The sequence below is a fragment of the Sciurus vulgaris genome (assembly GCF_902686455.1).
Source record: "Sciurus vulgaris genome assembly, chromosome: 7".
NCBI classification, from domain to species: domain Eukaryota; kingdom Metazoa; phylum Chordata; class Mammalia; order Rodentia; family Sciuridae; genus Sciurus; species Sciurus vulgaris.
Window position 1 is genome coordinate 22,326,892 of NC_136467.1, and position 13,176 is coordinate 22,340,067.

Sequence of the window (13,176 nt, forward strand, 5' to 3'; positions counted from 1 at the left end):
AGGCGGGCGAGGCTGGACGCGGGGCGGCGAGAAGCCGGTGGAGAGGGCGGGAGGAGGAAGAGGACAGAAAAGTTTGCACAGGAAGGAGCCGCCTACAGTCGACTCTCCTCCCGCGGGCGAAAGCCGCAGGGCTTGAAGCTGGGCCGCCCTCGGTGCCGCTGAACCTGCCCGGCCGCTCCTCCCCCACGCCCCAGGCACTGCCCCTTTGCACGACCGCCGCGGAGGGTCCCCGCTGGCGGAGCGCGCTTCACCCAGCCAGCTGGCCTCGGAGAAGTGGAGTCCGGGCTCCAGGAGCTGGGAGGCAAGGTCAGGGTTAACGGTCCCTTTTCCACACGGAGGCGGGGGCGGCGCGGGTGGGGGACTTGTACACGCACTGGTGTCTGGTAATAGGACAGGAACGATCATACCCAGTTGACAGGTACGAAACTGGCGCCAAAGGGCCTTGGGCTTACGCGTGGGTTAGTGGCGGATCTGGAGTTGTCTGCGCAGTCAAGTCTAATGAACTTTCCCACCACCAAAGCCCCCTGCCCTCAAAACCCATCTCTACTCTCACCATTGCCCACCTTCCTGGGTTTCTGTCTGCTGGGTCACATTCAAAGGTCATGTTTTAAAAGCCAGTCTTCTGAGAACTAAACCAACATCACAGATTGGATGTCTGAGTTAACGCTTTCTAACAGCGAGAAAACTGGAGTTGATTGGAACTATCTTGGTTGACACCGCATCTTGTAGGATAGTCCTAAAGGCCTAATGTGGATTTTGCTAATTCCATCAGTGATTTCAGAACCTGAGCTTTCTCGGTTTCACAGCTAGGTCCCTCAGTTGTGGTTTGTAAAGAATGGAAATGCTGTAAATTAAGCTCAGGCAGGAGTCACCATTTCTGGAGGTTCCGGGAGATAAGGAATGTCCCTGGTCTCACCTGCAGATCATGGACGGTGGGCAGAAAGAGAAGGAGACTGGAGGGGAAGGACAGGGCTAGCAATTTACACTTACCACAACACTCGCAGCCCTATTCCAGGCGCTTTGCAGATAATATATTATTTAGTAAGAGAACAAATCCAAATATGAATGTAAGAGAAAAAGAAAAAACCAGGAGTGCAAACTGGAGAAGCACATAGATACCCACAAAGCAACTAGGTCCTAATAATAATATGCCCTTGATAATTGAAAAGGGTGTTCCCCATAATGCTCACAGCAACTCTGTAGGAAGGATATGCGAGTTCCAGTTTTGCTGTGAAAACTGTCCAAATACACGTCCATTTCCACAAAGCCAGCCAAGGTTGCCTGGCCTTTCTCTAAATATTTCTTACTAACAAACGCTTTAAATTTATACTACCCTGATTGCTACTTTACTTTCTGGATATATCATGTAGTTAATGGCACCAAAAAGATGGGCTTTGCCTACAGAGAATTGGCTATGTGTTATTTCAATGATAAAAAGTCAAAGGGCACTTAGATGGATTTTATACTTACCCCAAATAATTCACACTAGATTACATCTAATTATAATTAGATTACAACATGAGATTATAAACTTGAATAATAAATGTTAGATTACAAGGTATTTCTCACCACTGTTGGCAATCTGGTGTATTGTATTACCACATGGGTGGTGACAATGCTGTCTCTTCTCCTTATGTCCACTTCCTCAATAGCTAGCTCCCCAGCACAAGCACCCTTCTCCCCAGGACTTACATCCCTGTGGCTCCACGTGGGTCTCCCCACCACCTGCTGTCTCTGGTGTCTACTATGTGAGTGCTCACAGTCTCCCAGGCTGCTTGCTTCTTCCGTCTCTGGTTAATCCTCTGTTATCTCTCGTGAAGAGAAATGAGTCATTACATACTTTAAAACATAAGAAGTCTTCTCTGACTCATTATTCAGCTATTCAGTAATCCATTTCAACTTTTATTCAAGAAATATGTATTCGAGTGGCTTTTGTGGGACAGGCACTGTGCTAGACGTTCCATGTCCCGTGTTCCTCTGTTCCTTTTCCCTTTGCAGTCAAGCTTCCAGAGAAAGTAGCTTAACTTGCTATTCCTGTGCTCTTGCTATTCTTCCTCTTCCGTTCACTTCTTTGCTGTCTGCAGCATGACTTCTGCCTCCAGTACTCCATGGTGCTGCTTTGGCAACCGTCACTTTGGAGCACCTAGATGCTGGTGTACTGGGAACCTTTCTCACTTAGTGTGACTTGTTCTGCAGCCTTTAATACTTTCAATAATTTACTCCTCTTTCTAGACTCTACTGTCCTGGTTTCTAGGCACGTCGTCTCCCTAGATGTTCCTCCAGCTGATTCCTTCTTACCCTCTGCTCAGGGTCTCTTTTGGCCACCTTCCTTTAGGTCATGTTGCCCAGAGTCCTAGCGTCAACCTTTATCTCTTTGCACTTAACAAATTTTGTCTGGGAAAACTCACCTTGGGCTTTGAGCTAGGCACAGATGACTAACCAAATCTCCACCCCAGACTTCTGCCCAGCGCTCCAGATCCCAATGACCTGCTGCCGACTGGGCTTCCCTTCTTGATTTTCCTTGACACTGGGTAGTCAACATTCGCAGAGTTGAATTCCTTCTCTGAGAATCTGCTCCGCCTGTTCTCAATCCTACGTGTCTTCACAATGGGTTTCATCCTGCCACTCATCTATGTAGTTAGAGCCTTCATCTTCTCTTTTCTTTTAAAAGGACTCTGCCTCTATAGTCACTTTCTCCCACTCTGCCTGCATCTTATTCCTAGAATGATCTTTCTAAAATATTCACAAGACTTTGCTCTATTAAAATTCTATTTCCTCTATTTAAATTCTTTTCAGAAGAATTTAGTGATAGAGCATGTGTGTAGCACGCATGAGGCCCTGGTTCAATCCCAGCACTGACCTAAACAAACAAGTTATTTTAACACAGTGTCCAGTCACATAGAGGATTTTTTTCCTTATTTTTTGTAGTACTAGGGATTGAACCAGGGCCTTGCACATGCTGGGTAAGCACTCTGCAACTGAGCTGAACCCAGCCCCTGACACATGGAATAAATAAATAATCCTCCGCATGTATGTCAAGGCTTCAGTCCCTGCCCACGCTCTTCCCTCCCTGCTATTGCACTGCTCCTCTCTCTAGCCGAGCAGACCACCTGGTTACTGGAATGCAGCCGGCTTCTCTTTGCACAGTACCTCTGTGACCCTGATTTTTCTGTACATCACTCCCCATCTTCCCTAACTTTGCCTAACTGACCATCACTTATCGTTCCACCCTTAGGTCAGTGTCTCCCCATACATGAAGTCTTTCTGACTCCCCCCAACCAACCATGCCAGGCTAAGTACCCCTCGTGAACAGTACCATCAGGCCCATGTAAGTCTCTCTTACATTATTTTTCATGCAGGTTTGTGATGGGCACCAATCTGTCTCCCCCTTCCCTGTGAACTGCTTTAGGGCAGGAAGTGCCAATCCTTGACTTTGTCCCCAGCACCACTGTATGTTGAATGGGTGAATGGATCAACGAAATCTATTTGGGGAGACAGATGTTAACAAATAATCACCTGGGTGCTCATGGCAATGGGCAAAACTGAAAGATGTTCTGAAAGATGTTCTGGAAATTTAAAGAGCAGACACCTAACCTGCCTGGAATGGAGAACCAGGGAGGCTTCCCAGAGGAAGTGGCATCTGAGATGCAAAGGTACTCTGAGATAAAGGAGGGATATGCAATGAGGCCAGCACTCTTGGGGACACAGTAATGTGGGACTGGAAATCAGGAGGCTTAATGCAAGCTACTCAGGTTAAAATCAAACTCCCGAAGTTCTTACTTGTTAGCAATACCAATCCCCTTCCAACTTGGATTGTTTTTTTATTTGCAAGTTTCTGTTGCTCTTTCCCCCCACCATATGTTCATATATCACCCAATTTATCATCCTTATATGTAAAACATGTACACAAAAGACAATTCATTTTCTTATAAAGTACTATTTCAAAATACATGGTACTGTATATCAGTTTCATTGACAACAGCATTTCCTTAATATAGGTAGATAAAATCACTGTGGGTAGGGGAAAGGAGATCAAAATAATATCTGAAAAGAGTGGCAGAGATCAGAATCAATGATATGCAACCAGAATTAAATAGCAGAAAGGCAAGGAACTCAGGTAACAAGCAGAACTCAGTAACAAAGCGGAAATAAAACACCATCATATAGTAAAAACAGGCCTTAACTTAAAGTTGCATTATTAGAAAGAAAAGAAAAATAAGAAATTTGCTTTGATAACTTCTAAGGCCTCTTCTGATCTGGAATTTCAATGGGAATTTTTGTTTGTATTTATTTTAAAATTGAAGATGAAATTATGACAGAGGTCAGAGCTGGCTCATAGCTTTGAGCCCTCCCTACCATTTCCTTCTATGGTACCCATCCACAAAGTCAACAGCTTCACTTCCACCTTCCTTTCCTCTTCTCATTATAAACGTGAACTCCAGAAGTAGAATAGAACTAGGGAAACCAGAGGCTGAGGTGGGGGTTGTGACTGGAAAGATGGGAGACATGTGTCAAACAGTGCAGTTTCAGTTAGAAAGCAGGAGTAAGTTGGTGTTGTGTTGCCCAGCATGCAAACCATAGTTACTAATACTGTATTTTATATTTCCAAATAACCAAGAATATTTTCAATGTTCTCACTACAAAGAAATGATAAATCTTTGGGGTATTGCCATACTGATTTGCCTGATTTGATCCTTCCACAGTCTACATATACATGTATGTATGAAACAACACATTGTACCCCATAAATATGTATTATTATTTGTCAATGACAAACAAAGTAAAACTTAAAAATAAATAAATGCATAAAAGCAAGATACTATTTCCTACTCTTCCCAGGCTATTTGCCAGGCACATGATGGTGAACAGGAATCTTTCTTGTGCTAACAACCTAGGAGACAGCATTATTCAAACTTCAGTGGAGAGATAAAGGAGGTAGCCATTGCCCCTCTTTGGGCGGACTGGGGAAAGCTGCAACACAGAGGATACAAGAAGTCAGTCAGAAGACTAAGAAGGATTTAAAAGAGAGAGAGGTGGGGGGAAGCATGCCAAGGCCAGGGAAATATTATGTACAAAGGCCCACGGTCAGAAGCAGAGGACAGGGGAGGTAAATGTGCCTGGAGTCTTGGAGGAGAGTGGGGAGAGTGGGATATGACTCAGGGGGCCGTAGAAGGATTTAGCAGAATTATAACATGCTCAGAATCACTGTCTTTTGCTTCAGTTTTAATACCTAAAGGATGTGTATATTTAATTTGTTGTGTTGTTTTCAGGATTAAAGAAAATATATGTAAGATGTCAAGTTAAAGATTGACAGACAGTGGCAGCTCCATACAATGATTTAAGACACTTGGGACACACATTATATTAATTTATTTCTATAACTCACATGCAGCACAACTCCACTACCCAAAAGACATTGTTATGGTTTGGATGTGAGGTGCCCCGCAAGAGCTCATGTGTGAGACAATTCCATAGGAGAAATGATTGGGCTGTGAGAGTCTTAATGTAATTGGTGAATTAATTACCTGGTGAGATTAATTGAGTGATAACTGAAGGCAGGTTAGTTGTGGCTAGAGGAGGTCGGGCGTTGGGGGCCTGGCTTTGGGGTATATATTTGTATCTGGCAAGTGGAAACCTATCTTCGCTTTCTGATCGTCATGTGATTTGCTTCTCTCAGCACATTGGTGTCCTTCCTCACCTTGAGACCTGAGGAATGGAGCCAGCTGTCTACGAACTGAGACCTCTGAAACTGGAAGCCCTCAAATAAATTTTTCCTCTTCTACAATTGTTCCAGTCAGGTCTTTTAGTCACAGCTGTGAAAAAGCTAAAACAGACATTTTCCAGGATTCCCTGTTTCTCCTTGGTCCAAACAAGAACTTTTGGGCCTACGGAAGCCAGGTAGGAACTCCCTTGGTGGTCCTTGGCTCTTCTGCTTCATTGGCTCTCCCCTTGAAGGCAGCGGATTCTCTACTGGCACCTTCCATTCATGCCAAGCTCAGCATGGTTCTTTGATTAGACTTCCAAAGCACTACATGTAGTACTCAGCACACCCAGGAAACCAGGAAGCTGCCCCTCCCAAATTCTGATTCCTTAGATTGCCTGTTGGAGGAAAAGCTAAGGTGTCCATCACTGAGATGCTAAAAGTCCCCCACTCTCAGATGGCGGTTGGAGGTGTCCAAAACACCTGGGGACCTGGCCCTCCTCAGGTCAATTCTCAAAACAGTAAAATCAATTGCTGGTAGAAACACAAAATGGCACTAATACTTTAGAAACTAGTGTGGCAGTTTCTTAGAAAGTGGACTGTATGTCTACCACATGACCCAATAACCCCATTCATAGCAACTTACCCAGAGGAAATAAAAACACGACATTCATGCAAAAGTGTTTATAGAAGCATGATTCATAATCTGCAAAGCAGAAACCCCAAATCAGTGAATACCTGCAATGGAATACAGATTGGCAGTGCGAGGATAAGAACTACTGATACAATGTCAGCTGTTTTGGTGCCATGAAAAAGTGACCCAACCAGCACACTGTAGAGGAGGAAGAGTTTGAGAGCTCACAGTTTCAGAGGTGTTAGTCCACAGAAGTTTGGTTTCATTCCTTAAGGCTCAAGGTGAGGCAGAACATCATGGTGGAAGAGTTTGGCAGAGGGAAGCAGCTCACATCATAAGGAAGCAGAGAGAGAGAGAGAGAGTCTCCACTCTCCAGACACAAAATATATACCCCAAAGCCACGACAGCTCAATTCCAATCTCCTCCAGCCACACCCAGTTACCACTCAATTAATCCCTATCAAGGGATTAAATCACTGATTGGGTTAAAACTCTCACAACCCAATCATTTCTCCTATGAACCTTCTTGCATTGTCTCACATGTGAGCTTTTGGGGGACACCTCACATCCAGACCATGACAACATGGAAGATGCTCAGATGCATTATATCAGCTCATAGAAGCCAGGCTCAAGGACTTCGTACCATATTGTCCCATTTAAATGATATTTTGGGAAAGGTAATGTTATAGGGACAGAAAGAGAGATCAGTAATTACAAGTTGTTGGCAGTAGGGAAGAGAATGGCCTTTAAGAATAATTTGGTTGTGGTGCTATTTATACAATTATATTTGCTAAGAGGCGTAGAATTATGTGCCAAAAAGAAACTGACAATGTGTAAATTATACCAACAACAAAAAAATTCCCATCATATTACCTTCTTTTCTTCCCTTTGGAGACAATCCAATCTAATTCTCTTGAATGAAAAAGACTTTGGACAAACAGTGAGCTAGTTAGAACTTGTTCTGTGCTTTGAAACTTCTCTGGCATGAGAACCTTGAGCTAACACAGAAAAACATTAATTTTTTCGTTTTTGTTTTTGTTTTGTCTCTGCTCTTGTATGGTTTCCAGGAAACAGCTCTGGCTTCACTTCTACAAGGGAGACAAAGTATCTTTTACCTTTCTTTTTAAAAAAAATTTTATTATTATTATTTTATTTTTACAGACTGCATTTTGATTCACCGTACACAAATGGGGTACAACTTTTCATTTCTTTGTTATACACAATGTAGATTCACACCATTCATGTAATCACACATGTACATAGGGTAATGTCTGACTCAGTCCACTATCTTTCTTCCCTCCCCACTCCTCATTTCCCTCTACACAATTCACCCTTCCTCCATTCTTCCGTTATCTCCACCCTTCCCCCTCCTTATGTATCATCATCCATTTATAATTCAGCCTTTGGGTTTTTGGCAATTGACTTATTTCTTTTAGCATGATATTCTCCAACTCCATCCATTTACCTGCAAATGCCATAATTTTATTTTTCTTTATGGCTGAGTAATATTCTGTTGTGTATATGTACCACAGTTTCTTTATCCATTCATCAACTGAAGGGCATCTAAGTTGGTTCCACAATCTATCCATTGTGAACTGAGCAGCTATATAAATTGATGTGGCTGCATTACTATAGTATACTGATTCTACGTCCTTTGGGTATAAATTGAGGAATGAGATAACTGGGTCAAATGGTGGGTTCATTCCAAGTTTTCTGAGGAATCTCCATATTGCTTTCCAGAGTGGTTGCACCAATTTGCAACTCCACCAGCAATGTATGAGGGTGCCTTTTTCCCCACATCCATGCCAACCCTTATTATTTCTTGTGTTCTTGATAATAGCCATTCTAATTGGAGTTAGATGAAATCTTAGGGTGGTTTTGTTTTTCATTTCTCTAATTACTAGAGATGATGAGCACTTTTTCATATATTTGTTGATTGCCTGTATATCTTCTTCTGTGAAGTGTGTGCCCAGTTCCTTAGTCCATGTATTGATTGGGTTCTTTGTATTTTTGGTGTAAAGTAGGGAGAGTTGGAACATACCTTATCTTTTACCTTTCTTGATGCATCTCCAGCTGTATTGGAAATACTACACACAGAGAAAAGAAGGAAGAGGAAGAAGAATGAGAGAAGAAGGAAGAGGGAAAGAACAAGAAGGAGAAAAAGAGATGAAAGAAAGGAATAAAACAGGAAAAATTTTTAAAAAGAAAAGACAAAACAGGTCAGTTTAAGGGTTACCATGGGTCTTGGCAATTTCTGATTTGTATTTAGGTTTGAATTCCCCAAAGAGGGAAGGTCAGATAAAAATGACCTTCATTCCTCAGGGAGACTGCACCTGCAAAGAAATAAGAAAGTAACCCCTTGGTAAGCTTTCTGCTGCATTGGATCTCAGCGTAACCTCCCAGGACATGATTTCTTCTCAAGGTTGACCTGTTTCCTGCTGTGAGGAGGGACAGGCCCTGAAGGGGGCTAACAGCAAAACTGAAGGGCAGGAAAGGGAGACTGAAGCAGGAGTATGTTTTTTGTTATTGTTGTTCTGTTGCCATTAACACAATGCCACAGACTGGGTAAGATTTAACAAAAAGAGGTTTATCTGGGTTCTGGGTTCTGGAGGTATAAGGTGGAGGGGCCACATCTGGTAATGGCCTTCAGCTGGCTGCATCCTGAGGTTGGGCAGGACATCCATGGCAGGAGACAGAGACCCTGCCTGTGTATGTGCGAATCTTCTGGTCTCTCTTCCTCTTCTCATAAACCCACCAAAGTTCAACCGCGGGGCCTCCACCCTCACAAGCTTACCTAATTTTAATCACCTCCCAGACACCCTAGTCAGATTGAGTTTCCACCCTCTCGATACCTGACATTGGAATCAAATTTCAACAGATGAGACCTTAGAGGTCACAATCTATCCATATCCAAATTACAGCAATAAACAGACAAGGTGACTTCTCAGAGGAATAACTAACTCTGAAGGAAGGAAGTAGGGTGGTCTGGTAGAAAATACCCAGAGGAGGGGGCACTTTAGCTAGAGTGGCTGAGGAAGGCCTTTCTGAAGACGGGACCTTTGAAAAGGCTTAAAATATGATGCGTCACTCATGCCAAGAACACAGAGAAGACCACTGCAGGCTGAAGGGCCAGCAGATGCAAAAACTGCCCCGAAGGACAGTCAGGGAATCAGGGGCACGATGAGTGAGGGAATGGGCACAGCTGACAGAGGTCGCCCAGGCCCACGTCCCCACCAGACTGAGTGGAAGACGCTGATGACAGAAGCAACATGATCAGATTTACATTTGAAATAATCAGTCTGGAGTTTTAGCTGGGCACAGCCGAGCACGCCTGTAATCCCCGCAACTTCGGGAGGCTGAGGCAGGAGGATCGCAAGTTCAAAGCCAGCCTCAGCAACCTAGCTTGATCCCGTCTCAAAACAAAAAATAAAAAGGACTGAAGATGTATCTCAGTGGCAAAGTGCCCCTGGGTTCAATCCCCAGTACCTAATAAATAAAAATTGCTCTGCATTTTAAAAAATGTTAAGTATCAATAGGCCGGAGGCAGGGGTTAAGGGAGAACAATGAATGAGGTACAGCTTTAAGATGTTGGGGTTGAGAAGAAAGCAGCTTATTTTTTAAAGAAATAAAAATGAAAAAGAGTTATCCATATTTTAAAAACGACCCAGAGTAGTAATAATTGAAGCAATGTGTTGTTGCCTACCACTTACTTAACTTGTACAGTGAACCAGGCCTTACTTTGTTTTATACATATAACTCATTACAAAGGCTGCACAAGACAGACATCCAGTAGCACTAGTTTACAGATGAAGAGCAAAGCTAGAGAAAGGGTAAATAGGATCTCCAGGCACAAAGCTCATAAGCAGTTGCCCCAGGTAGTCTGGTTCGAAAACCTGGCACGATACAGCTCATACTGTCCTTTCTACAGGATGTCCTAGCTACATCAGCCACTAGGCCCTTAGATCAAGATATGGAGTCCTTGAAAATACCAAATATATTTAAATCTTAGTCCATCATAAAGGTATCACTACACATCAATGAAAATTAATCAATAATGGTTGCATTATTTCCAAAGTATTTGGAAATTATTTTTGGCACATTCACTAATAGACACGCTACATGTAGATTAAAGAGTTAAAAGAAAACACAAATCACAAAAAAAAGTTACAAGTAAATATAGGATGGGAAAGCACTTTCTAGAAATGAAAATAATGGAAGAAATCACACCAAGGGAAAAAATCAATAGGTTTGACTTCATAAATATTTAAGACTACAGAATAAAACAACTCAGAAACAAAATTGCTTTCCAGAAAGATTGAATAAAGTCTACATTATGGTTCACAAGATCCTATCAATTTCTTATCTTGCTAAACTATTTGACAGTAGCCATCATACTTTTCCAACAACTGACCTTAAAATTCTTCCTAAAATTTGTTTTTTCCAAAGTGACAAGAAAGAAAATGATAAGCTTCTGTTGTTATAATCAGCATTTTAAAAAGTCTGGTGACTTTGAATATTTACTTGATGCCTCCACTGGCTATTTGCATTTCCTCTTTGTGAAATGATTGTTCCTGCTCTTTCTCTCTTTGTCTGTAAGATTTGTATTGATTTGTATGAGCAATTTATAGATCAAGAAGGGTATAATTTTTTCACATTTGCAGAAAACGTGTTTGCCTAATTTGTTGTTTGCCTTTTAGTTTCTATCTCACATTTTTTGTTGATATTGCTATTGGAATGATTCCTATTTGTTACTGTTATTCAAGCCAGTTTGTATACAGGGACGCTATTATTTTTATATCTTTGTAACTCAGTACTTTACTGAACTGCTTTTAACTGTAAGAGTTTTCAATTGATCCTTGGGTTTATAATATTATCTACAAAAACACAGGATGGAGACAGGGAGGGGAGAAGAAGGAAAGAGAGAAAGAAATAGAGAAAGCAAAGAGAAACGTTTTCTCCTCTTCCTAATAATCAAATTTCTATTTAGATTTGATGGGTTTTTTAAGTCAGAATTTCCAGACAACTGGTAATAATAAATAGCATAACCCCCAGCCCCATTTGAATAGGAATGTTTCTGGAATTTTACTATTAAGTATGAAATTGACTTTTATTTTATATAGATATTATTAGCTATCTTAGGAACTACATATTCTAAGGTATTTTTAAAGGATATTTTTGTCTATCAAAGATAGTAATAAGAATAAAAACAAAATGTTCACCTTTGTGCAGAAATCACACTAATATTAGTATATGTGAGGCAAGAAAAATTTTCTTCAACTCTTTTCTCTCTGTTGTGGGCAATCTTTCTTTTCTTTTCTTTCTTTCTTTCTTTCTTTCTTTCTTTCTTTCTTTCTTTCTTTCTTTCTTTCTTTCTTTCTTTCTTTACCCTTGATTTTCCTTTGGATTATGACTCCTCCCATTTAAAAAATCAACTCTGCTGAATTTAACTTAAATGTAAAAATTTTTTATCTATTTCAACCTACAATTTGGTGAATGTGAGCAGATGGACTCAGTATGAAACTGCCACTTTCAAGACACTGACAATTTGTAATTTATACTACCCTGGAAGACTCCTCCTATGTCCTTCCAACCCTGTGTTTTAGTCAGCTTTTTCGCTGCTGTGACTAAACGATCTGATCACCATAGTTATAAAGGAGGAAAGGTTTATTTGAAGACTCACAGTTTCAGAGGTCTTAGTTCATAGAAGGCCGGCTCCATTCCTTGGGGCTTGAGGAGAGGCTGAACATCATGGTGGAAGAGAATCACAGAGGGAAGCAGCTCACATCTTCAGGAAGCAGAGAGAGAGAGTCTCCACTCTCTAGATACAAAATATATACCCCAAAGCCACAAATTACGTCCCAATTCCCACCTCCTCCAGTCACACACTACCATTTCAATTAATCCAATCAGGGATTAATTCAGTGATTGAGTTAAGACTCTTACAACCCAATCATTTCTCCTCTGAACCTTCCTGCATTGTCTCACATGAGCTTTTGGGGGACACCTCACAGCCAAACCATAACACTTTGTCTTTGGCTTATAGCCCCAGGCAACTACTGATCTATTTTTTGTAATTATAAATCAGTTTGCATTTTCTGGAATTTGACGTATGTAGAATTGTACGCCCGAGTTCTTGAGTCTGACATCTTGCATATAACTCTAATCCCACTTGTAGAAAGGCAGAGGTAGCACCTTGAAAGATAGATAAAACTTTGAGCTGCTAAAGGTAGCTTTCTTTAGAATGAGCCATAGGGTCCCTTGGAAGCCCCAAGCATAATAATCTCCTTTGGGGAAGTTGGTGAATAGCTACAAAGTCAGTGTCCCCAGCGGGTTAGTTAGAACCTCTCTGCTTTAAGGGTCTACAAGAAAATGTGTTCCTATTCTTGGCATTGAGTTTTTTCTCCCTGGGAAGGAGACAACAGATGTTCTGGGTTCATAAGGGATCTGGTTCTAGAACTAGTCATGTCCCGGTGCTCTGAAATTCTAGAAAATGACTGTGTGTGAAGTGAAATGGTCATCCTCAGAGACTACTTCAGATATTCAGGACTTTCATGAGCTGAAACTGCTGACCACGGAAATCTATCACAAAATCCAGTCATGAGCACCCTGGGAACTTAGAGCAGTCATGTGTGTGTATTAGTTTCTTATTGCTGCTGTAACCAACTATTGTAGATAGAGTGACTCAAAATAATACAAATTTATTGTCTTACGATTTTGAAGGTCAGAGTCCAAAATGGCTCACTGAACTAAAAATCAAGATGCTAGTAGAGTTATGTTTTTTCCTGGAAGTTTTGGGAAGAATCCATTTCCTTTCCAGCCTGTAGGGGCTTACCACATGCTTT

General features: G+C 41.6%; 1 long non-coding RNA gene across 1 annotated transcript; it reads left to right on the top strand.

The window, feature by feature from the left end:
* The first annotated feature begins 93 nt into the window (after positions 1–93).
* LOC306665417 lies at positions 94–11,474 on the top strand. The gene is made up of 3 exons (XR_013765014.1): positions 94–306; positions 7,402–7,438; positions 8,408–11,474. It is a non-coding gene; the product is annotated as an uncharacterized lncRNA (long non-coding RNA).
* Positions 11,475–13,176: the final 1,702 nt, after the last annotated feature.